Here is a 26,226-nt window from a genome sequence, read left to right as displayed (position 1 = left end):
ACACACTTTTACACATTTTCCCAACAGCTGCCCATATGCTTTGTAAGTTCTTGCAGACCATCAGCTCCCACTCCAGCCTACCTTCATCATTACAAGCTTTAGCTTATAAGAAAAATTAATGTAACACATTACAAAAGGGAAGTTTTAGAAATGGACAACCAGCTAAAGCAAGTTAGTAATGAATACAACAGCTGACTGTCAACACATTCTGTTCTGCTAATATATCAGCATGGTGGCACCAAGGAAAATGAGGCTTTTTGAACTGAAGAATTAGCAACCTTGAGAAATCAGCCAAATAAATCAAAAGCTATTGCAGACACAATCAAGAAAAATATTGAGAAAGCATATTCTTGCAAAGAAGATACTAGACTGGGATCCAGAAAAGTAAGTTTTACAGTTTCTGAGGTTCTTAAGTATCCATGGTATGAACCTCAAATCAGTTGCTTTGGTAATGACAGAACAGAAGAACCTATTGATACACATTAAGTGTTCTTTGAAAATTCTACACAATGGTTAAGCACTCAGAAGCACATAAATGTGCAAACGCCATCTACTTCAAATTTCCAGAGGTAACTAGGTGCCAGTGTATTTTTGAAAGTATCCTTTGACTCTTCAACAACAAAACCTATTTTCCTGCTCTCAGCTTTCGACCTCGAGGTCTCCAGTAGCTTGTAAAGTACAAAGAATAGACTAGTCAGTAACTAGTCAGCACAAGAATTCCCTGGGACTCCTTCTGCCCCAAGAGGCAATGGAGCTAACAATTTGTAAATGCATTCAAGTTTAGATTTGCATATCCATATTATCATCACTTCTCTTTCCTGTTTAATGGTGGACCAATTTTAAAGGGCATTCTGGTTTCCAGCGCTTCTGTAATACCTGCTTGGTGGACTGACATTACACCATGTAGTGCATAGTATGGCTCCCTGTGTCTCCAGAGGGATGCTGACTTCTCCACCAAGAACTTTTGGAAGTCATACTAGCTGCCACTGGGTGGCAGATGGGACAGTAGCGGCTCTTGTGCAGAGGATCAGGGAATGGCCTTTCCCACAGCAAAGTTCACTTATTTCCTCATTTCCCTGACACAGAGAAGTGGGTCCAACAAGCCTCATTCTACCTACAGGCCTCTTATTTTTAGGGTCCACTCGAACAACTGCCCTTTCCCCCTAACTCTCTCTTCTACGCCATGTGCAGCCTGGGTACCTCCCACTCGGGACAAACAAATTCAGCTCCAGCAACAACACCGAGAAACTTGGAAAGTATTAGAGGACACATTCTAGCCCTGCCTCCATATCTAGGAATTTGCTCCACAGACAGTGCTCCTTAGCCAGAAGCAGGATGTGCACATGTGTGCTTAAGCTCAGTGCTGCGTGTGTCAGAGTCCTGCAGCAGCACCTGTACTACCATGGCTGGCATCTGACCTCACCTTCCTGCCAGACATGAGACTGCTCTCCTGAGGAAGGCTTACAATCTCATTTTGTTTTGAAAGAAACTTATATTTTAGGAGCAGAACTTGGCATCCCTCTGGAGACACAGGGAACCTTGCTGTTCACTGTATGGTCTGATGTCAGCCCAGTCAGCAAGCATTAGAGAAGCACTGGAAATCAAAACACCCTTTAAAATTGGTCCAACATTAAGTAGAAAATATATGACAATAATAATATGGATATGAAAGTCTAACTTTTTATGCTTCAGAAGTATTGTAAATTTCTTCTGAAAGAAGAAATACTATACTATACTATACTATACTATACTCTAAGAAAGAATACAATACTATTTCTCATGGGCCTCCAGGGCAAAAAAATCCAAGCATCACCAAGACACTAGCCCCCAAAAAAATCCACCGCATATCCTGAGCCAGTGGATAACAGTATGGCCACATTGACTCTTACAACAAAATAATTCACGAAGACATTCAAGAAAAGAGTTCTGCTGAAGTTTTAATTCTCTTCTGTTGGGCACAGACAAGTGTAATGACACAGCACTGCAAATTAAATATTCTAATGCAAATCAGGCCCATTTCTGAATGTCGCAGTGACCTGAACAGCCACCCAGAATAAAATTGTGCCAAAGTTCCCTCAACCAAAGGACAAGTCTAATGGTGCTCATAGCACACAGAACTGTAGAAATAGATTTTCTCCATCTCATATACAAATGCACAAGTCTTGAAATGAATTCCTTTGAAGAAAATGAGATGGCTAGCAGTTGTATGAGAAACTAATGGGAATTTTAATAAGGTACAAAAAAATTTGTGATGGACACAGCTATTTGATATCTCTTATGCTTCGTTCTGAATTTTAAATAATTAATTTTAAAAACCAAACAAACAGTAATTGGGTTTTAATAATTGAGAGAATACCAGATAAGGAAACAATATCCAACAAAGAGCAAAGGAAATTAAGAAGTAATAGAAATAGTCTCAGAAGACCCAGATAACTTGAAATCATATTTCAATGTATTTCATTTTTTCCTCCTGGGACTTCATACACCCTCAAATCTCACTCATGTTCTTGCTCAGTTTCTACTCCTACAAGACTTCAGCATTTTTATGTACTGCAGCAATACTATAGTAAGTTCTGTGACTTGCATTAGTTAATGCTGGAATAGGATGTGTTTGTATTTATTAAGAAATTTATTTATTTATTATCATCTGCCAATGATGTTCATGATCACCGCTGTAAGATGTACAAGTGAATTCAAAGATGTCCTCCTGCAGATTATACCTGTGACAGCTCTTTGAACAGCATACCATTTACCACTGCCAACTCAGTTTTTGATGGGTGGCTACACAGAAGAGAGAACCTGTATACAAGCAACATGCAGGTATGGGTCAGTTGTTTGTCGACACTGGTTCTCTGTTTACAAGAGTGTTTGACATGGGTGGGCACTGATAGCAGCAATGATCACTGATGTACAAGAACAGTTAATTTTCCTTGTCTTGCAAGCTATTTAAGAATATAGGGTTGCATTATATATAAAGACCATGAGATAAAGATCAGTCTACTGTCAGCTTTTTTTCATCACACGGAGGTCTGAAAGGGTGCCATGGATTTACAGAATTTGAAAGCCTGAATATTTCTAAATGCATAGCAGAATTTCACAAGAGCCTTGCACAGAGAACTCATGAGAGACCTGAAGCAACAAGTCTGGATTCTCTTAGAAAGAATAAAGAAGCACTTCAACTCATGCCAAAAGCCTTTGAAAAAAATTGCGGTGCTCTCCCTATCCCTCACTGCCCTATACATTTGTTTATTTAAATGAGTCTAATGTGAGATTCTCAGATATGTGGTATGCCTCTGATATGACTAAGCCAGGGGCAACCGGCTTAGCACAGAAATTGTTAGGAATGTATCTGAAGCCCCCAGTTGAGCAATAAGCCCATTGATGAAGTCTCCAAGCTGCTCTCTGCAAAGGCTCCTGCCCCATAATACTGCCAGTGGTGACCAAAAGGGCTACGTGTTTGCAAGTTTCCAAGGTCTGCAGCACAGCTGAACCCTAAGAAGCCGCTCGGGCTTCGCAAAGTTTTAAAAAAAGTGCAGCAATATGTTGTTGTTGCTTTATTATAAAGCATAAAACTAACCAAGAGCATTCCTCTCAGTTGTGGGCTAACGCATGGTCAGCTGTGCTGAAAGTCGGCAGGATTATTGTTGGACTTAGTCAACAAGCATGTACAGGCATACAGGTCCCATACAGGTAACAGGGGCCAGATATTGCTACACCTTATCTCCTACAAACCACTGCACAATTTTTATCCTTGGAGTAGTTGTACCTCACAAAGTGGAGTATATCTTGTCGCAAAATATATTACTACAGCTTTGAGCATCAGCAGTTAGAGACCTGTCAGCAAGCAAATCAAAGTCAACTCAGCAGTTAAACTACCTAATCAGCCTCACTGGTTGGTCCTTGTTCTTTTCTCATACCAATGCAAGACAACTGACTGAGATTATTCCTAATTTTTGCCACTGTTTCTGAGAGAATAATCTATCTTGTTCTTCTCAGGGGATGCCCTGAGTTAGATTCTAGACTGCACAGCACATCCTTGCAACCCAAGAAAAGTCCTCCACTGTGTACAGGGACTTTATTTCCTCTTCCCCTACCAAAAGAGGAGGCAGGAAATCTATTTCCTAGTAGAACACATTGCAGTGAATAATCTAAATTTGTGTAGGACTAAATTGCAGTTCTTGAGAAAGCTAAAAAAACCGAATTCCCTTATGGCTTTGATAGCACATATTACAAAGCATTTACAAGGGTCTTTTCCCTGTGATTTAAGAAAAGCACCAAGATCAGTGTTTACAAAGCCATAGTGTTGTCTACTCTCTTGTATGGTTCCGAATCATGGGTCATCTACCGCCACCACCTACGTCTCCTAGAGCGCTTCCATCAACGCTGCCTCCGTTCAATCTTAAACATCCACTGGTCAGATTATGTGACCAATACATCTGTTCTAGAACAAGCAGCAGTCACAAGTATTGAGGCCATGTTACTGAGAACGCAGCTGCGATGGGCAGGACACGTCTCAAGGATGAAGGACCACCGCCTCCCTAAGATCCTACTCTATGGTGAACTTGCCACTGGCTGCCGCATGAGAGGAGCCCCGAAGAAAAGATACAAGGACTCCCTGAAACAACATCTCAGCCTTGGCCATATTGATCACCACAGCTGGTCTACTCTGGCCTCAAATTGGGAGGCCTGGAGACACACCATCTATAACGCAGCTGTCTCCTTGGAGAACACACGCAGGATCACTCTCGAAGAAAAAAGGCAGTGCAGAAAGAACCGTAAATTGCAGAATACACCATCTAAGGAGTCTTTCTGCTGTGCCTTTTGCAATCGGTTATGTCTGTCACGTATTGGCCTCATAAGCCACCAACATGCCTGCAGCAAATGTGGATAGAGCCTTCCCAAATCTTCGTTCGCGAAGCCTCGCCATGATCTCCTTGTTTTGCCAATTGATGGGCAATAGAGAGGACACAGACACCAACAGAGGGAATGGTCTTACTTTACTAGCAGTATTAAGACAACATAAAAACAAAATAATGCATTTAATATGGCAATAAGCTTAACACACGCACCGTTTAGGCAACATACAAACTAAGCAAGGTAATGCATCTAATCATTACTATACAAGCAAAGAATAGTGATTAAAAAAGATACATCACCAGTTACCCCATTAGTACATCACCATCATCCAGACCACTTCATTCGGTGGGGAGCCCTGAGTCACAGCAATGGGGCAGGGAAATCCTACATGGTGCATCTACTTGTAGGTGAGGTCCCCATCTTTGCTGTGAGGGGGTCCATCCACCTTTTATAGGGCCAAATTGGTAAGTCAGAGTAAGTTGCATATTTTGTAATGCGGAAACATCTGGTGACAGTCTTCCTGACCACCCAGGGCCAGGGCATGGCCAGAGTCCAGGCCTCGCTTGGGCAAGGTCCTCTAAAGGTCCCCAAAATATCTTGCAGACAATCACAATAGTATAGCACAACTTCTCAAGCACCTGGTTTAACAGACAAAATTTGGCAAAAGATTTCTTAAGTATATGGTTTGACATAATAATACTTAGCATAAGCAGTCTAGCTAATCTATGTATAAAGTTCACTTATTTTTCTATATCAAATAGGGACAGTACAGGATCCATCTGTCAGTTCTGGCCTATCTCAGGCCCTAGCACTTCACTCCTGAAATAAAATTTTCAGGTTGTTTGTTAGTATAATTTACAATTGGTCACCTTAACACCTGGCTATCCCAGTTAATCCTATCTAGGAAGTTAAGCCATGCCACATTTAAGAATGTCCTTTGACCTCTGCTGGACAAATAGTTAGGAACTGAGAATCACTCTTCCCCTTTAGGAGTGCTGTTTTTCAAAGACTGATCAAGAGAGAAATGTAAACATTAGCCTGCTCCTCTCCCTCCTATGAATTTGGAAATGCTGATCCTCGCTGCACTACAAGAGTAGCACAATAATTCAGTTGTCACAGAGAGAAGCCAGTCAGCTTCCGCAGGATGCAGAAGGGCTGTTCTGCTCTCCTACTTCATGCTCTGAGAGGAAGCAACAGAGTCAGCAAGTGGAGCCTTTGATGGAAGGTCAGCATTAGCAGATCTTCTTTTCCTATGTTCACTTGAGCGTGTTTTCAGGCAGCCAGGGAGATCACCAACAGCAGAACTCATGAGACCTAAAGACTTGAAGACCTTCTTTTCCCTGGGAAGTGTCCCTCCCACCTTTGCCACTGCTGCCATGTTCACTACTGGCTGTCAGACATACACCCTATTGAAACAAGATTACAGGAGTAAAAGCATACCCACAACCACCTTGCAAGCTGTTTAGAGTTCTGCAGTGGTGCTGGATCATCACCCTCAGGCATCTCGCTTAGGTCCTTTACTGTTCCTCACTCTATACTGATGCTACTTCAAAAACCTCTCTAAAATCACCCTTTCAGATCTTCATCCTGCCAACATAACCATCAGAAGCCCTCAGAGCCACACTCATAAGCCCCAGCAAAGTCCAGGATTTATTCTCATTCCTGAGCACGGGTCTCCCAGGTGATTTTAAGTCCCTCTTTTCTTGCCTGATTAGTATTTTCTACCTAGCATACACATTATAAAGCACACAGATACAAATAAGACAAGTTATAATTCTGTTTTCTTGACAAGATGTGCCTTTTTAAAGTCTCTCCTGGTAAAAAGCAGAAACAACTACTGCTGGAAAGCAGTTGGAGAGAAATAGCAGCAGCAGCACAATGTAAATAATTAACCAAACCATTTTATTAGATTGCATTATGCAGAGGAGAATAAATCATCAGACGAGCATTAAATATTTCATGGAAGTTATTGTAAAATTGAAGAATCAAGTGTCCTTCTCTATCATCTCAGAGCATGGAAAAGTCATCAATACATTTTAGAACTGCCTCGTATCCCCTTTGCAGCACTGAAGGAGATGGATTCTCTTGAATTCTACAAGCACTAAGTATTCAACATCCAGATTTCTAGAAGGGGAAGAAAAAAAGGGAAAAAAAAATACCAAAAAAAGCCAAACAAACAAGGAGGGGAAAAAAACAAATCACTAAACCACAAACCACCCCCCACAGAGGCCTTTTTATGGCCTCTCAAATTGGGTAGCCAGAAATGGAGGCATATAAAATTGTTAGTAATTTCTGAAAACACTGACTCACTGAGCTAGTAATAAGCAGTTGTGTTGCTGAATGACTATTGAAACAAAAGACATTATTCACCTCCCTCAGAGATATTTATTAGCAATAAATCTATCTTCTAGAGAAAGAAACAAGACAAAACCCAACCCAACTCCCTATTTATAGTGCTGCCAAATGAACTTTTAATGTGGGATCATCAGAATTAATAAATAGAAAACCATGGAGCTCATCCAGCCATATAACTTGCTCTCCAAATCATTAATTTTTCAGGAACAATGGACATAGTAAGTGTCTTGTGATTTTTGCTAATGATACATTTTCTCTTAACAGGCTGATAAATTCTCAGTACTACCATTGACTTTACAAATCAGAAGATAATTCTTACAACAGAGAGTTCACCCAGAACTGAAAAAGTATAAATATTTCACTATTTATTCAGTTTACATTTAGATATATCTATTTCAAAATACATCTTTTTCAGGTTTCTTTTTTTTCACTTGTGCTCATTACCAATAGTAAATCTGCAAAGTTTCAGCATTTTCTGTCAAGCTTTTCCTCCTTGTCTACCTTTAACCACTGCTTTTCATCCTACACTGACATTCCAGGTTCTCCTCAGGCCTGATGAAACTAAGGCAGTGCAGTATCTGGAGAAAGAACCACGGTGGATTAGAGCATCACAATTCATAGAATCATAGAATCAGCCGGGTTGGAAGGGACCTCTGAGGTCATCAAGTCCAACCCTTGATCCACTACTGCCATGGTTACTAGACCATGGCACTAAGTGCCACATCCAATCTCATCTTAAAAACCTCTAGGGATGGAGAATCCACCACTTCCCTGGGCAGCCCATTCCAAATTGTCTGCTTTGAAGGAGTAGGTATATGAAGCTCAAAATAACTACTAATCTGAATTGAGATCCTTATGTGCACAGGGCCTGGACAACTTCGACTTCTAATATCCAGTCTACATTGAAGAAAGTCAGTGGAAAAAAGGATTAGAGCTCTGAAAACACAAGAACTTTTTTTGCTAGCAGAGCCTCCACAAAAAAAGCGAGATAAGACCAGAACATTGTATTTCTCCGATTCTGGCATTGTTTTAGCTTATGCAACACACTAAAGACACTAATATGTCATTTTACTTCAATACTAGGTCAAAATAAAGCAAGTTGTGAAAGTTCTCATGGGAATAAAAATTATTTTTAAACAGTAAGAAAAAAATTAGGTTTGACCCTAGAGTAAGAGCTTTATATTTTACTTATTTCCAGAGAACTTTTGATGGTGGGAGAACTTGTGAAATCACTCAATATGCAAAATAATAAACTCTACAGAGGTAAGATGCGTGAAGAAGTGATTATTGAGGAAAATTAGTTTAAAATGCATTAGCAGTACACACACTTGCATGTAATAAACTTACAGATTCATAGTGTAGATCCTAGCACACAGATAAAACTGTATTGATACAACTCTGTCTTGAAAGCACGAAAAGGAGACATTTCACAGTTTCTCAAAAACTTCAGCAGTTGTGTGGAACCAGAGCCCTTCAGAGGTGGCATCAAAATTCAGGCTTCAAGTTCAGAACCAAGGGGATATAAATACAACAAAGGTTCCTGAAAGTCCAGGTGTCACAAAAACATGAAAAAACTGAAAGTCTCCTCTTCTTAATAATTAAAAGAGTGAACACTTGAGCATAAACTGTTAGTTCAGCAGTTACTGCTCCAGTACACAGCTTCATGGCTGGAACTGGGAGGTCCTGGATTCCGAGCCAGTAAGTGCTTCTGACTCACCCCCATTTTAGAAAGGTGTTTGACTGCACCTTGTTTCCAGTTTTTCCTCAGATTCATCAATTTCCAAAGCAAGATACTGATGCCAAGAACAGGTTTTATGCACAGAATTCCTCTCAACAACGCCACGATAAAAGGGCAAAGCTTTACACCAAAGTGTTTGGTCTCTTCTTCCCTTTTTCCTAACTAGATCATCCCTATTGCTTTCTACCATCTGATCTTTCCCCCTACAGCCTTTGCAATGCTGAAAAGAAGAATATATTACATTTGCAGTTCATTATAAAGCCTAGTTGCCCCAGTTGTACTGGGAGGGAGTTGGTGTGGTTTTCTTCCCAATTTAAACACAAACAGGCAGCCAGGTACAGCCCAGGTCAGACTATACAACATTATATTTTACCTGAGCTAATGGGCTGTAGCTAGTGCCACATGTGTTTGTAATAGGTCCAGATGCATTCAAACAAAATGCATTTAGGTCTCTGATGCTGCTGGTTTAATGAGAGTTGTTAGTCTCACTTCTCCTAAAACAAATTAGTCAAAATGCCATTATTTTATCCAGTATCTAGTCAACCTCTGCTATGCTATAATCAAAATATATCCAGTGAATACCTTTGAAATTTTCATTTTATTTATTTAGTCTGTAAGAGTCTCATCAAGCTCCCCTATATCAAATCCAATAACCTGATTAACAAATTAATCATCTTCACACAACACCCAGTATAGCAAAACACTATTACACTGCTTTGTCTTAGTGAGCAAAACAGAAATCCACATGATCACGTAATGAAGCACAAGTGAGATACAAAGCACTGAGCATATTATTTGATATTATTCTGCAGAGAGCATGTGTGCTCAGTTGTCTTCCAACCAGTGAAGCAGGGTTTTTGCATCTGACTTAGGTTATCCTATAACACTGCATAATTCTAACAGCAAACTTGAGATTCAAATAGGCAAGCAAGGAACTGGACCATTTCCCAGAAAGTTCTCTGAAAGCAATCTATCCTTCTTAGCAACCAGGAGATAAATATGGTGGATTAAAGAATTAGATAATAAAACAAAAGCCTAATCAGAAATACTATTGTCAGCATTTTACTGGCATGGGGTCCATGGGAATAAAATTTAAAATTAAAAAAATCCTCTAAAATTATTTTAATTTTTCACAAAGTTAACTCAAGGAATTGAAAAGCAGAGGTTGAGAGACTCAGAAAGTTAACAACCCTAAATTCTTTTAAGGGTTTTCCCTTCAGGCAGAATCAATATGTCAAACCTTCTTCAAGTCTATACAGATTTGTGGTCACTGCTAATGCTTTGGAACTAAGGCACCAAAAATGCTTATGGTTCTCAAGCACCAGGTAAGCAACAATATTTCAGGAAGATACGAAAAAACATATGAAATAATTAAATTTCCAATTATTTTTTGCATCAAATATGTTATCTATACTACTTTTTGCAGAGTAAATCTGGAAAATTAGGGGGGATTCTTGTTTCTTACACATTTTCAAAGCTTTGTAGACACCTTAGAATTTTTCCCACACCAGCTGATACATTTGCAAAGGTTTCTCCATTTAGCATTGTCTTTATATTTAACTAATATGCTGTTTACTTGACTTTTCATATAATTAATAAAGATGTTAAGGAAAATGCACTTAATATTTGTCTCCATAGTACTATTGGACATCTCTTCACAGTACATTGCTTTTCCATTTACTAATTTGTAAGCATGTCTTTTCTGTACAAACCAATTTGGAGTTGGGACCTTAATGAAAACCCAGATTTTCATTCAGAATGAACCTGTCTGACTGCAACATGTTTCATGAGCTACCATAATTCACCTATAATAAGACTATATGGTAGAGACAAGATTAAGTGTTTAATCAACTGCTCTTGAAGAAATTTACTCCTGATTACTTCAGGAACTTGGCAGGGCAATCTGAGAGATGCTGAAGATTATTTTCATCAATTCATAAAAGTTGACTAAGATCTATGAAGTTTAAAGTTTTGAGAGCTGGAGGGAGAGAGGTGTGGAAACCCCAGTATCATTCCTTCATCTGTAAAATACATTGCAACAAATAATAAAGCAAGTTGCTTATTTATATCATACCTGCTTACACAGTCGAGAGTGGATTTGCCAAAAGCATTTACATTTCTTCTCGGGTATGAAAACAATGAGAACATAAGCATGAGTAAGCATGTGAGAGGTATTGCAATGGCTTTTCCTGCACAAAAAACAACTAGAATGAAAACACAAGTAGACCAGGCTAAATACATGCAAGTAAAATCTAAGCTGAGGCACTACCAGGTTTGGGGCATCATATGTTGACAAACTTCTAGTCTGCTCATGGGCAAATACATAAGACAGCAAGCAGATGATTCCAAAATCTAGAAAAATCTCCTGTTAGGTGGTTGTTTCCTATGATCCTGATGTACTACAGTACTTCATTTCCAATTAAAATAATGGAGACTAATGATTTACAGAGACACCTAATAGCTAGAAAAGAACAAATTATTTTAACACCTACACTATTACATTGAGTCCTATCTGTTGTGTGTCACATGCACACAATCAGCCTTACTGAAAACAATCTAACATAACACCAAGAAAGGAATTCTAGACATAGGTACCAGATAGTTTGCTATAAAATTCTGGAACTTTTAATTAATAGAAAACATTTGCCAAGATTCAGAAGGCTAAATAACCAGAGTCACACTTAAATCACAGCTCTTAAAAACTGATCCATCATGGACTGACCTGGCTTTGAATGTTCTTTTCCACATACTAATTAAACTAAGTTGAGATCTTATGGTGAGCAAGACACTGGAAAAGCACTAAAAACTGCTAATCTCTCAATCCCTACAAAAAGTTAGCAAATTATCTTAATTGTCTGCTGCCCCAAAACTATGCTAGCATTTAAAATTATAGCACAAATGTTATTCCAATAACTCTGTTTACCAGAAACACATGCCACTGGCATCATCCCAAGTAGTTTGAGGTAATCACACTCTGGGGCCATGGAGAGAAGTAGTAGAAGATCTGGCACCTCAGCTCAAGTCTCATTCACACCTAAACCCCATCCCAAGGTAAATAAAGGCAACAAATTGGCCCTTATGCACCACTTTTTCTCCCCAGTACAACACACAAACTGCACACAGAAAAAGAGATCCACAGAAACAGCTGAAGGATAATCCTGACAAGTTTCTAAAAAAAAAAAAAATAGTTCACAGTGCAAGGAACTAATCTTCTTCAGCCAGCAGTCTTTCCATGGGGAGAAGCACTCAGCCATACAGCTTCCACAAAGCCAGTATGCCTCTAGCAGTAAAAGCATCCCAAAGTACCTATAGAAGGCTTACACCAGAGAGATTACAGTACATGCAATTGCACTCACACCCAACTCAGTCTACTGGTTGACAGGGAAGAATAAGCAACCTGTCAACTTGTCTTTCAAACAGTTTGTAATTAGCCATTACCCAGACTCTAGAGGGACTCTGTGCTTTTCAATGCCTCCTCTCCATTGTGCAAACAGAGAGAGAAGGATGAAGGTTCCTATCTCCCTTACTGAGACAAGCCTAGCAAATATCCCAGGTCTCTCTTCTCAGCAACTGTACAAGACTGAATGTGAACAAAGGCTTTGTTCAGACATCTCTGTCACAGAACTGTGCTGTTGATTCATTTTGTATCAAAAGTAGTAAATTTCCGCACAACACTCGGACAGGACACTTGCCAGAAAATTATTAGATTCAACAACATACAAGGTAGTGCATTAGAGCTTTCAGCTATTACCCAGGGGTTTGAAGTGGCATATTTTTCTATTTCATGATGAAAGAAAGAAAGAAGGGACCCTTTTCTCCTGGTCCCTCTACCCACTTTTTAATTCTCTATACTGATTTAAAATGATAGAGACCAGCAAGGTTCTTCATCAGCAGAAAGAGCTCTCTACAAGACTCAAAGAGCACAGTGCAGTCTGGATGACCACAAAGGAGAGTCTTTGCACTGAAGATTCCATTTTTCATGATCATAGAAGCTCAACCAGAAGTTCTATCTTGTACAAGCAGCAGGAGATAAAACAGTATGACTTTGAGACTGTAGGTGAATGTATTTAGAATCAACATCCTCCTGAACTGCAGAAACAGAACTAAGAAGAACAGGGATAGTTCCCTTGGGGCAGCCTCTTACCCATCAGATGAGGCCAAATTGGGTTTTGCAACAACAGGATCAGCTCTGTCATAACATACTGGTACAGGACAAGTTCAAGGGCTTTTGTCACTACATAAGATAGCCTTAAGCAGACTAGAGACTCTCAGCAATAGAAAAATATGGTAAAAATATCCTTCCCTTGCTTAGAGGAGCTCTACCATTGGAAATCAGCTCAAGCTGAGCTGTTGCACAGTTGGAATTGGCCTTATCTGACAGAATATCAGAATAAAATGTCCAGGAGGCAAGCAAGGAAGAGGTGTCAGGATTTGGTATAACATACCTTTGGCTGGCACAAATTTTTTGGAGAAGGGAAAATTGTGCATTCAACCTATCTGTACTTTAGAAAAGCATTTGATTTAGTGCCACACAGGATCAGCTAAAATATAGAAGAGAGGAATTAGTGTGGTGTAGCAGGGACTGACTTTGAAGAGTTGTTCTGAAAAGCAGAAGGAAAGAGCTGGAAGTGGACTAGCAAGGGACTTTCCTCAGACCCAGTCTTGGAACTGATATTGCTCACTATATTCACTAGTAACCTTACATAATCAATGTTGTAATGACCCACACACTTTCTTTCTCCAGCAAATGCTTAAATAAACAATCTTTCTTGTGTGCCCCAAAACGCATCAAAATTTCCCTGCAGAATACCTAAAGAACAATACTAAAAATTGTGATCCTGTCACTATCAAAAAATCTATCATTTATTTTGCTTATTTTTGAAAGCAAACTCTTCACAGAGAAGTCAGAAATAACATAGCTAAAATGTTTATATAGTAAAGAAGAACTACTCAAGGTCTCCAAGACTAAGCCTAGCTGAATATTAGCAAATAAATTAAAACTATAAGTATTTAGAATTAAAACTGAAAAGTTTTGAAATATTTAAAAGTTCAACGTATTTCCACAAGATCGAAAATTGTTTTTTGTAATTCCTAAATGAAGTACAAGTCCCAGTATTACTGAAAATTTTTCCTTCCTAAAAACTATGGTTTATGATAAAAATGTCACCAGACCTTTGAGGTAATCAAACAATCCTAGTCACCACAATGATAGAAAAGTTCATCAGCCATCATATGCCATTTCACAGGAAACAGTTTCCAAATATTTAAATCTTCACTCTTAGAGACAAACAGGAAAACAGACAAAAATACCGATACAATGGTATCTGATATCAAGGATGCCAAAACAAGCTATTAAAAGACATGAAAAGAGCAAAGCTGGAGAAGCTTGAATTGTTCTGCAGCACATAAGCCCTACAGAGAAAAAATTGCAGGCTAAATTCAGTGATTTAATTCTTTTCCTATATATGAAGTGAACAAAGCTAAGTGAACTATTAATTCTCCAGTATATTCTTATTTTTTCTTGTTGTTACAAACTGTACGTGTCAACCTCACAGGTAAGCCTGAATCTAATATTAATTTATGACCAGAAAAAAAATTATTGCAAAGCACCACTTATACAAACAAAATCAATTTATTATGAAAGACACAGAGAGTAGGAATAATAAGGAAGAAGTTGTCAAAGTCAAAGCTTTGCCTGTTTTCCAGACACTACTTTAAAGTACAAGTTTTAACTCAGATTTACTGACAAATCAGGTGTTAAAGAAAATTATCTCTTTTTCATCCTCCGTATTTACTTAAAACTTTTAAGCTGACTTGACCTTTTACTTTTCCCACAGAATAAATGAAACACATTTTTCCTATTACCTAGCAAAATAGTTAAATAATCAGAAACTCAGCAGTATGTTTTTTCTGGCAAATGTGTCTGTTGACACAAGAAGCTAAATTATCCTAAGTGCAGGGACATTATGGGACATGTTCTCACACCTCTTCGCAGACCCAGCACTCTGCAAGAAGGGTTCAGAGATATATCTCCTAATTAACGTACCCTGTTTAAGACCGCAAGTCGTAGAAGAATTAATCCATGTACTGGTATGATGGCATTACAGATTGGATGCAGATCCTGATTTGGCAAAGACATACAGCTGCACTTTTTGGTGAACTAATTAGAGTATGGGCTTCCAAGAGCTGAAAATACAGACTCAGTAAAGTTGAAGTGATGCACACAGACAATATCTAATCCAGAAGTCCTGGTACATATTGCAGACTTACCCCATTTTTGAATAGCTGAATTGGCAGAGCAAGTTAATAACATAAGTGCTTTTCATAATGTGGTTCTGCAGTTTTGATGCTTAGTAGATACCCTTAATCCAGATTTAATGCATCTGGGAAAGACAATCTTAGGGCCATAGCCCATAGAATTTACAATGATCTTGGGCAAGCTGAATTTTAGCCAAAAACCCTGCAACAGCACTTTTCTCCATCAAATGTGCGCTTTCTTTTCTATCACAGATAGACCCTGAGGAATCCAGAATGGAATTTTCCATCAGTGCAAGGAACCTCACAACTCTTCCCCAAAACCTAGATCTCCTACCTACTCTACCAATAGCTCAGCGGTCCAGTTGTATAGATTGTTTACTCAAAGATTATCTACAAAAGGCTTAATTTCACATATTTCACAAGAGCAGAAAACCAGATCTTAAACCTTTCTGACTTTTCTCCAAAACTGCTGTTTCAGAGCATACTCAGTTTTGTGTCCTGCCATGCTGCACATATGATAACCAGCTAATACCATGTGCAGCACTTTCGGGATAAGATCAGAACTGAACTACTAAGAGAACAAAAGAGAAACTGTTCAAAGCTGATCAGTGAAGAATTCCCAACGTCATGGGAAGTCTCCTGTGCCAGATTGGGAGAGTAATTTTTGCCATTCTGCCCTGCAGTCAGTCCGCAAAAAAAAAGTCCAGAGCAGAACAAGAGTGAGAACCCTCGTGTATCTGCGTGCCAGCGACGTACCCTCATGAGGTGTCCTGGCAATGAAGATTCAGTGGGCTACAACCAGTTCCTCTGACTTCCTCCAACCTCCTCCACTTCAGACTGCTGTGCAGACCAACAGGATAGCCCAGGGCTGTTTGTCGGACTTCAGCTGTACCAAAAGATTTTTTGTTGAAAAATTAACAATTTATGTTTTATTTTCAAATTCAGAAATTTCCAGTGCAAAGGAGTTCTTAAGGCTTAGTGATATTCCAGATTACACATCTCAAATATCCTTATACAGAATGAACTACTCATTATCTGTTAGTTAAAAATAAATTAGACATATATTCCACTTAGAATAGTATTGTAGCTGTAAACTTTACATAATTTAAAATTATACAACCAAGTACTAATTATTGTACTTTTCTGTTATATTTGAATTCACAATAAAAAGGTCTAAGGCTTTAATTAGTATAAAATCAAGTCATTCAATTGCTGATTTTGAACATGGTATAATTACAGTAACAAAATCAAACTACATAGCATTTTCAATAGGTGGTTAGGGTACATTAAAGTAGATCTTTAAAAGCTATGCTGATTTAATTGCAAGTGAACAGAAGTTTTTATTAGTATGGACATATTAAGGATCCATGTACTGCCTGGAGAGACAAATATATCATATAGTGAAACTTTTGACTATAAGCAGTATGTTTTTAAAATAAATTGATTTCACTCAGGTCCAGGAATATATTTGCTGTTTGAAAGACTGATTTTGCTTTTCTCAACTCCTGGGTGTGTAGATCCAGAACAGAATCCAGGACAGGTACAAGCAGCTGGTCTTTTTGCACGATACATATCCTTGGCATCTCTTCTTAAAATTCTCCCTTCCAGGTTAGGCACAGCTTATCACATGATTTTCATGACAATCCTGGTGTCAGTACTCCCTCTCACTGTACAAAAATCAGTTTTTGTACAGAGTTTACAGAGCCATTGTGCTGACTACTCTCTTATATGGTTCCGAAACATGGGTCATCTACCGCCACCACCTGCGATTCCTAGAACGCTTCCACCAACGCTGCCTCCGTACAATCCTAAACATCCACTGGTCAGATTATGTGACCATTACATCTGTTCTAGAACAAGCAGTAGTCACAGGTATTGAGGTTATGTTGCTGAGAACACAGCTGCGTTGGGCAGGGCACGTCTCCAGGATGAAGGACCACCACCTCCCTAAGATCTTGCTTTATGGTGAACTTGCCACTGGCTGCCACAAGAGAGGAGCCCCAAAGAGGAGATACAAGGTCTCCCTGAAACAACATCTCAGCCTTGGCCATATTGATCAACATAATGCTGCACTCTGGCCTCCAACCGGGAGGTCTGGAGACACTATCTATAAAGCTGCTGATGCCTTTGAGAAAGCACGCAGGATCACCCTTGAGGAGAAAAGACAATGCAGAAAGAACCGTGTCTTGCAGAATATACCACCTAAGGAGTCTTTCTGCTGTGCCTTTTGCAATAGGACATGCCTGCCTCGTATTGGCCTTTTTAGCCACCAGCATGCTTGTGACAAACGTGGGTAGAGCCCTTCCCAAATCTTCCTTCGTGAAGCCCAGCCATGATGACTCACTCTCTCACTCCTAATTTCCATCTATGCTTATGTAATTTAAAAAAAAAAAAAGAAAAAAAAAAAAAAGAGTATATCAGCAAGTGCTCCGCACTGGTTGATGTCTCAATAGACCAATGAGAGAAGAGTATCCAAAAGCTTAGTCTCCAAGCCAGTTGCATCTCTCAGTTCACCTTACACAAGCAGAGAACACCAATGAATGACACAGGGTGGGACCCCCAGAGAGAAGGGCTCCCATGGTTTGGGCAAACACAGTTCTGTACTGTGGGTGAACAGCAGGATTACAAAACCTGGAAGGAACAGCTTTTGATAAGGATCCATTACAGTGGCAGCTTCCCAGGATCGAGTAAAGCAGAAAAACAATTACTTGCATTTTTATTTGTACAGGTCCTCCCTGAGTTGAGTAATTCCCCCAACCCACACGGTCCCATCCACAACCATGTTGTCTCCCTCCCCGATCACAGACTCCACCCCTGCACAAGCAGGATAGGCTGCCTCACCCGCCTCTCCCCAATCTTTGGTTCTGTTACTGGAATGTGGTCCTCCTGTATCCCCCATTGGTCAGTAGAGCCCTCAAGCCACTCCCTTTCTCCCAGACCTTGGCCCAATCACATTCCTCCTTCTAGCCCTCCCCCTGTGCCCGTATAAACCGCGGGAGCTTCGAAATAAAGGTCTTTTCGCCTTGGATCCCAGAGAGGAAACTTGGTCGCTCTCTCCTCCTGCCTAAAGAGGTCTGCGCAGCCGAGTTGTTCTCTGGGAATCTCTAGCAGGGAGTCCACAATCAAGTTCTGTTACTCTACATTGAATAGAGAGTTTTCCTTACACTATTATTTCTGAATTTCTGTAAGTTTAACACCATACCATTTACACTCTGAATTCTGGCATTACCCAGATTTCCAGCTAGCTGATTACTTCTAATTTCTGCATATTCCCCACTTCTTTGAAATTCTACTACTTTGAAATTCTACATGCAGAATAGTAATGCCTCTCTCTCTGTAGATAAACACTGGTACATTTGACTGGTAAGTCTTGCAAAGATGTCAGCCTCTGCAGGAACAACCATAGTTGTTTCTCCTGAAAGTGTTGAAACCAGCCACTCCCCAGTATGTTTAAAAGCTCAGAGGCAAGGCAGGAAGGTTATTTACATAGCAACAGTCTATTTACAGAGCAAGAATCTAACAGTTCCTTCCATTTTAATTATTTATTTTTAAGTAAGAAGGGTTTATTAGTGCTGCACTGAAACAGGTATTTTTATTCAATTGTAAGCCACTTCTCAGCAGTAGCAATTCATGCTACTGCATATGCAGTCTGCTGTGAAGTACATTCTGAAATGGTTTCTAAAAACATTTTAGCTGATTTTCCTAGCAAAATCTTGGAACAGCCCATCAAAGCAAGGAGACACAAAGCAATCTTTTTCAGGCAGGTCTTAAATATTTGTCCCCTCACTCTGAAGTATTCCTTTAAGCCACTTCACGATATTTAGACTCTCCAGATAAACACAGATTGCAGTGCCATTTACAGCTCTATAACCATAATGATGTAATTCTAATTTGGAAAAAGATATTAATCGGCTTTTCTTCTTAGCAAGCCTTATTCTAGTCCAATAGCTGATATTAAGCTCCATTGTCAACTGCAGACTCATTTACCTAGGTAAAATGTACAGTCAGGAATGGTGAGTTTATTTTCCAAATTTCCTTCTGCAGCACTGAAGGGAACACAGTGTTCATTCCCTATGTGTATGAGCATCCCAATGACCATGAACACATAACTTCCTAAGAAGAACTTCACTCTTAGTAAAAAACCAAAACTGCAAAACATGGCAAGAGATTAAAAAAACCCACATCATTAGCGTCCCTAGTCCAGTCCCATGCAATAGCAGAGAATTTATTAGGTGAACATCTCAGCTATCTCAGGTGTCATCAATATGGCTACTTGCAGCAGTTTTAATGATCTTAAGAGTACAAGAGCTTGAGGTACAAAATCGGGTCATATTGAAACTGTTCCAAAGAGCGGTAGTCTAATTCATGACTTCACAAACTTTTTGATGCTTTATATAAAGAATACTCACACCTAGCAGAGGAGAAAAAGCATGCAGGTGACAGGAGACCACCACATAGCCTGATAACTGTTAAGCTAATGTTCTCTGTTGCAATGTAGAAAATTAAGAACTCTGCCTCATCTTTGGAGACTATGCCTAACAAGAGATTTCATATGTCACTTTTCTGAGAAATTCTGCTGTGCTCCTGAGGCTTAAGGAGATAAATTACAAATTAGGAGGGATAAATATTATCTTCATAGGCACCAAACACATACAGACTGAATGATACTTTGTCAGGCTGATATCCACAGAATTAGCCTCCTAAAAATAAAAGCTCTTTTTTGCTCTGTACTGCACTTCATATTTTCCTCTTCAAGAGGTACAAAGAAAGTTTAATCATCCTAAAAGCTGAAAAGGCTGAGAGTAAAGATTCTCAAGCACTGAAGAGCTCTCTGTGGAGAAACACCACAGAGCTGACTAATCTCTTCAGAGTGAAGGAGCAGCTCTTCAATAATACAGTACAATTAATACTCGCCATTCTTAATCTCAGTAATCTGACAAGGGAAACTAACACCTTTTACCTTCATGGTTTCTTTTTTTTCCATCTCTCCTAAAGCATTTGAGTTCCTTATTGCAAAATAATGCCAGTATCTCACCCAAGCTGCATAGAAACAGTTTCTAAGAGAGAGAGAAAAAATAAATTCTCTTTAAATAGCCAAGACCAAAAAACTCCACAAAAGGAGGAAAGAGGGGGGAGAAAAAGAAAGAAAGAAATCCCCAAGGCAGATGTCCATTGACCATCAGATGTACCATCTTCATTAAAAAAAAAATAAATTCTGGTAATTACTGACATTACTGACAAGTTGGGACATACCACCCTAACTACCAAAGTAAACATTTTCACTGGACATGACTGAGAACTCCAAAGAGAATTTGTCACATAATATACAGAACATATTTGCTTCAGAAAGAGGGAAGGTGGCAGCAGTCAAGGTCACATATGAACTTTTTTCCAAAGCTGCCTAATCTTAGGGATTGGTAGTATCACTGAGAACATCTTCAGTCTCCCAGCTATTCAAGCAGAAAAGCTTAGAAGCATGAATCACAACCTCCATGAACTTTTAATGGTTCTTATGAGGTGAACGCAGAAAATGTCGTCTTCATTTTTTTCACAACTGCACTTATAGCTAAGCCAATACTTTGCAAGGAGGTCTCTTCTCTGACCTTCACTGTTACATTCAAGGGCATTCTGAGAACTTAACATCAGCCCTTGGTCAGTAGGCACAGAAGATGTCTACCTACAAAACCACAGTGAGAAAGCAAGCTTTGTGACAGAGAGGAGCAACTTGGGGGTCATTAAAACAAATTAAAATATTTGTTTAATTAGTTTGAGATACTGACTTCAGGTGGTGTGTGAGACTATGAAGATATGTAGCAAGCACTTTCTCTTTCTCCCCCTCAGCTGTCCCTCTTGCTTAATACTTCAGCAAAATCAACACAATGCTCTCCTAAGAGTTTCTAAACTAACAAAGTCTACTGTGTTTCACATAGCACTTCTTACACTGACTTGTAACTTGCATGCCTGGACATTCCTGATTAAACTCTCACATGCCCTTCTCAAATCCAGTTTTAGTCTGTATCATGGCTACCCATCTGTAACAGACATAAGAGGTTCAGCTCAGTGCTACAGAATTATCGATATGTAAGAAAGAATTTAAAGGAGAAAAGCAAAATTAAGAACACAAGAGCATTTGATGCAGAAAAATCATTGAGAGGTCAGGACCCCAAAAACCACACCATGTGTTCTCTGGAAACACAGGAGTTTTCACACTGTCCAGAACAAGCATATCCTTCTGCCATCTATTCATTTGTCCCTGAGCACACATTTGTAGTCTCAGGCAAAACTCCAATACACAGCAAAAATTATTTCCTTTCTGTTAAGACCAGAAATACTTTCAGCGTCTCACACTTTACCTCCCTTATGGTTATCTGATCTTTGGATTATATTTCCTCAAACATATTTTTTTTTACCAAGTGGAATATCATATTGCTAATTTATGTCTTTATTAACTCAATTTGTCCTTCTCCTCCTATTTTCAGTGATGCATGCAATTCACTTCAATTTGATATTACCTCTTAATGCCATTAGTGTGTGCTTACACCCACTCTGAGGTAATTATCAAAGATAAATTACTGAAAACATTAAGACACCAGGAACACACACAAAATAGACATATCAGTGATTGAGGGGGAAAGAGTCCAAGTCCACCGCAAAACCAAGTTTCGTCACAATGATAATAATTGTGACCATTACATCATCTCTTTTTATCCTTAAAGGGAAGTTATATAAAACCAGAAGGAACTTTATGCATATTACAAAGGCCTAGCTGAGGAGAAATCAATCCTTACCTTTATTTCCAGTCTCTGAAGAAGATTTTGGTCTGCATATTCAGATCTTCATCAGATATTCACACAAATTTAAATTAATCAAGCAAATATCACTTTATGAGACAGTGTATCAAGTGATACACTAAAATCCAAATATTTTAATAGCAACAATATACAAATCTTCATTTCCCTTCAGTTTCTGTTTCATTGTTTTATCTATGAGTATAACCTAGCTTGCCTGCCAATATTAGGTTTTTTTGTGAAGAGACACTGATGGTCAGTAGTAGCTCCATTAGCCTCTAGAACAGACTTGTTTATGAAATTGCCCTAAGTTAGAGAAAGACAGTGAATCTCACTGTCAGTGTATGCAGTGGTAGGATAGGATTTGCACTTCTGCATGTTATCACAGAATATGACCTCTAGAGGTCCAGCACCTCATTCAAATGGCCAGTGAGATCAAGTCACTTAGTCTTGACAAGGCAAGTTTTAAAATTTCCAGGAATGGAGACTTCACAACTTCTTTAGGCCCTTGTTCCACTGTTTTGAACACTCTCCCGGCAATACAAAAAATCCCAAGCCAACAAACATCTCTTCGTATCCAAGTGGGTTTTCCTGAAATGCAACTAAAGTCTGTTGCTTCTTGTCCTCTTACTGCAAGAAGTTTCCAGTTCTGTCTTCTCACTCTTGTGATTTTTTTTTTTAAAGCAGCTATTTCTGCCTGGTGAACACAGACAAGGAAGGCAATTAAGCCATATTTAACCCTTTCCATATTTTGCAGTTGTGGGAGATGAATCAAACTAAAGTATTAGTAGGTCAGTCAGGGTAGCTACCAACATGATTCATGAATTTATTTGGTATTTCAGAAGAATTACAAAGAACACAGCTAGACTGAAAACAGTTTCTCTTCCTCTCTGCCTGGAAAGTCTTCTTTTAAAGAAATATTAAGAAATATTTAGTATTAATAACAACTTTTGCCAATATTTTTCATAATCATAGCTCCTCAATGTATAGGCTTGTATTCCACTCAATTATCTCTAGAACTCAAAGAAGAATATCCAAAATTCTCATTTTTTTCTGACAACTCCTGGTTTTCTAAAGTCCTTCAAATCACCAGTGAGCCAGTCTACCATGTAACCTACCCACTATTGGATCCTCCATGCTTCTTCTCACTATGTTAACATTTCCCAGATTTCCATTGTCACATAAACTCTTCACCATTCTTTCCCTCTCTACTACACTGACACTGTGGAAAAACTCTGCTAAAAATCCACAGCAGACTGAAAATAACACAGCTTTTCACATAATAGCGTATGTAGAATATATGATGTGTGATGTGGCAGAAAGCTTTTATGGTTCCTTGTCCAGCTCTACTTGCCTAAATCCCTCAGGCCTTCAGCCATCTTTAGATATGTAATAAGACTAATCCCAAAGTTATGGTGAACAAACCCTTATCAAGCAACCTTTGACATCAATGGGACTATGACTGAGGCCAGCCACAAATTTCCCATTGTACAATTGTACTGTATTAAACATTTTGCTAATATTTTTACATTCAGTCACAATTTATACCTACTTTTTTTTTTATCCCAGATGTTGAATTAGTTCTGATTTGTATATTTAGAGAGAAAGACAAATACAGTTGTCATTCTAAAAATAATAAATGTATTGATACCACATGCAAGCCAATGGTACTAACTGCATTCTTTCAGAAAAAAATAGATGAATCTGCCCTTTTAAGAGAATATCAGCATCAAAAATACTACTGTACAAAAAAGCATCTTCCATTCCATATTCTCACTTCAAGAATTTCATTATTGAAGTATAAGCATTTCTTATTTGACACTGCTGTTACTAACTTTCCTTTTATCTGATGGAATACTCACATTTCAGGGAACTACATTTAGTGCAGCTAACTAGACTCCATTTATTTTCTCACATAACAGCAGGAAAAATGTCTATGATATTTCCCTTTATAAATCTTGCTGACCTCTTTGAGGAGCAAAGACAAATATAAATATGTGCCTGAAAGTAGTATCAACTTATATCCAATTCAATGAATTTTTTAAATTTTTTTCTTAATTTTCCTATTTTTTTGTGTTAACTATGCAAGTTCTGTTCTTTAGATCAGGCAAATTATGTTTACTTGCTTCTGTTAGGCATTTACCACAGATTTCTATCAGAATTATACTATTACATTAAAACAAATTTCCTAACACAAGTTCCATACATCTATTTATGTAGTTAAAATGTAATTTTCCAAATGGCTTGAGTCATAAGCACTTTTCAAAAATGTTGTCCACTATAAGTATATTGAAATGCCATTTTGTGCAATATGACAAATGTGTGTAACAAATGGTGGGCAGTGAAAAGGAAGTAAAAATGTCTCATTTGGTCTTGAAATTCCAATAGACTCTACTCAAACATTGTGCTTTTCTACTCATCAGTGCACTCAATTTGAGTAAATTCAGCTCAATATCCAAATTCTCTCTATAACCCCAGTTCTGGTGAGAAGCTCCTTAATCACAATTAGCCTACATCCCAACTTCTATCCATTCCCTTCTTCTAAAGAAAAGCAGCCATTTATCTGTCCTTTTTTTAAATTAAAAATGCAATTGAAATTCATTGGGCAATCTTTCCAGATAGATGAGACATTGAATTGCTTCAAAAGCAGCCAGACCCTCCTGTCCTTCATGCTGTGCTGTGCCACTGAAGCTTTTAGAGCAGGAGCTCCCACCATGCTAAGAAGGCCAGCTACAGGAAAGATGCAGGTGATGCATCCTGCAAGCAATTTATGTGGTTCATGTAAATAGAGAAGTAAAAACTGAGCCATACACGAAAACAACTAATGATTTTCCGGGAGAAGTGGCAAGTTTCAGCAAAGGTCTCCACCCTTACTACACAATAGATTTTTTTTCCTGACTTGGGCAGGTACCTTAAATAGGTGTTTTCTATAGACTTTCTGCTTCTAACAGCTTTACCATTGCTCTATGTAGCTTTCAGATGGGCTGCTTTTTCACTCCTTTACAAAATGTTGATGCCCAACTGCAAGAATGCAAAAGGGTTAATTTTTGCTCCATTTTAGTCTGACTTTATTGAAAGATGATTCTTCAAATCAAGAAGGAGTTCTGTTGAGCTGTTTTAATTGGCACAGACACTTCAAGAGCAAGTGTCAAGCTGACAGAATTGCCTGTAGCACTAGGTAAGTTAAGGGAGGAACACACCACTTCAGATTACAGTTCCACTATAAACTCCCAGCTGGGTTGGCATGCTTTCTAAAATACTATCAGAAGGCAGAGACAGCAAAGATTGTAACTTCATCTCCTTCCATCTTCATTATAAGGGTCTCTCATAATACATTTTTTTGACATTGTGATAAGCTTCACTCTGCTCCCCTGGCTGTTTCACAGTCCATTATATTTTTGCTGTAACACCTTCCAGCAATGGCCTAGATATTTGAAGAATTGCATTGCTCTTTTTAGTTCTGGAAGGCAAGCTTGACCTAATCATGCACCACCCATCCAATTAGCAAAAGCATCAGATGAAGACATTTCTCAGCATCTTATACCTTGTGTTACATAGTTGATAGAAAAGATCATTCAGCCTTTTCTTCACTTAAACCTAAAAAGTTCGTGTGTTGTTTTTTTTTTCTTCCTCTTCATGCCATTAGCTGGAAAATTCAAAAAGCAAACTTACAATAAGTCGGACCACGAACTTCAAAATGTTAACATTCTCTTTTTATCACAGGATTTCCTGTCTGTTTTGTAGGTGAAAGATTACAACGGTCAATAAGAAATTAAGGAATCAATAGAAAGATTAAAGACAACAGTGCTGCAACCTCCTGATCTTCCTTGATCTGCTTAACACGAGTCTTAGAACCACAAATGTCAATAGTTAGGTGAGGAACTGGGTAGTACACCATAGCAAACAAAATATAATCTCAAGCAACCTCCCTCAAGTGGAAATCTTATGCCAAAGGTAGATTACACGAAGTAGAAAATTATTAGAAAGACTAATCCTAGCTCTCAGCACCAGAGTTAGAGAAAGTCCAGTGAAACAGAAGATAGCTTAAAAAGGCAATTACCAGAAAACTTTCAGTATCCCCGAGTTTTTCTGAGTGTTTTCCCTAGTGGTCTACATTTAAAAATAGACACCACAAGCAGAAATCCTACACCCAGACTAGGTCTCCTATATTTTCTGCAGACTCAGCCAACAGTCTGGAATCTAGCACTGAAATACTGGACCTTTATAAAC

General features: G+C 38.7%; 1 long non-coding RNA gene across 1 annotated transcript in view; it reads right to left on the bottom strand.

Annotated features, from left to right (window-relative positions):
- The window catches only part of LOC108493325, a 30,544-nt gene extending 22,724 nt beyond the window's left edge, over positions 1-7,820 (bottom strand). The window contains exon 1 of the long non-coding RNA XR_001873436.1: positions 7,714-7,820. This is a non-coding gene — a long non-coding RNA (uncharacterized LOC108493325). The remainder of the gene's footprint in view (positions 1-7,713) is intronic.
- Positions 7,821-26,226: the final 18,406 nt, after the last annotated feature.

This window comes from Lepidothrix coronata, unplaced genomic scaffold (genome assembly GCF_001604755.1).
Source record: "Lepidothrix coronata isolate B3197 unplaced genomic scaffold, Lepidothrix_coronata-1.0 Scaffold16, whole genome shotgun sequence".
Taxonomy (NCBI): Eukaryota; Metazoa; Chordata; class Aves; order Passeriformes; family Pipridae; genus Lepidothrix; species Lepidothrix coronata.
The sequence above is the reverse complement of the archived record's forward strand: the minus strand, read 5'-3'. Positions and strand labels throughout refer to the sequence as shown.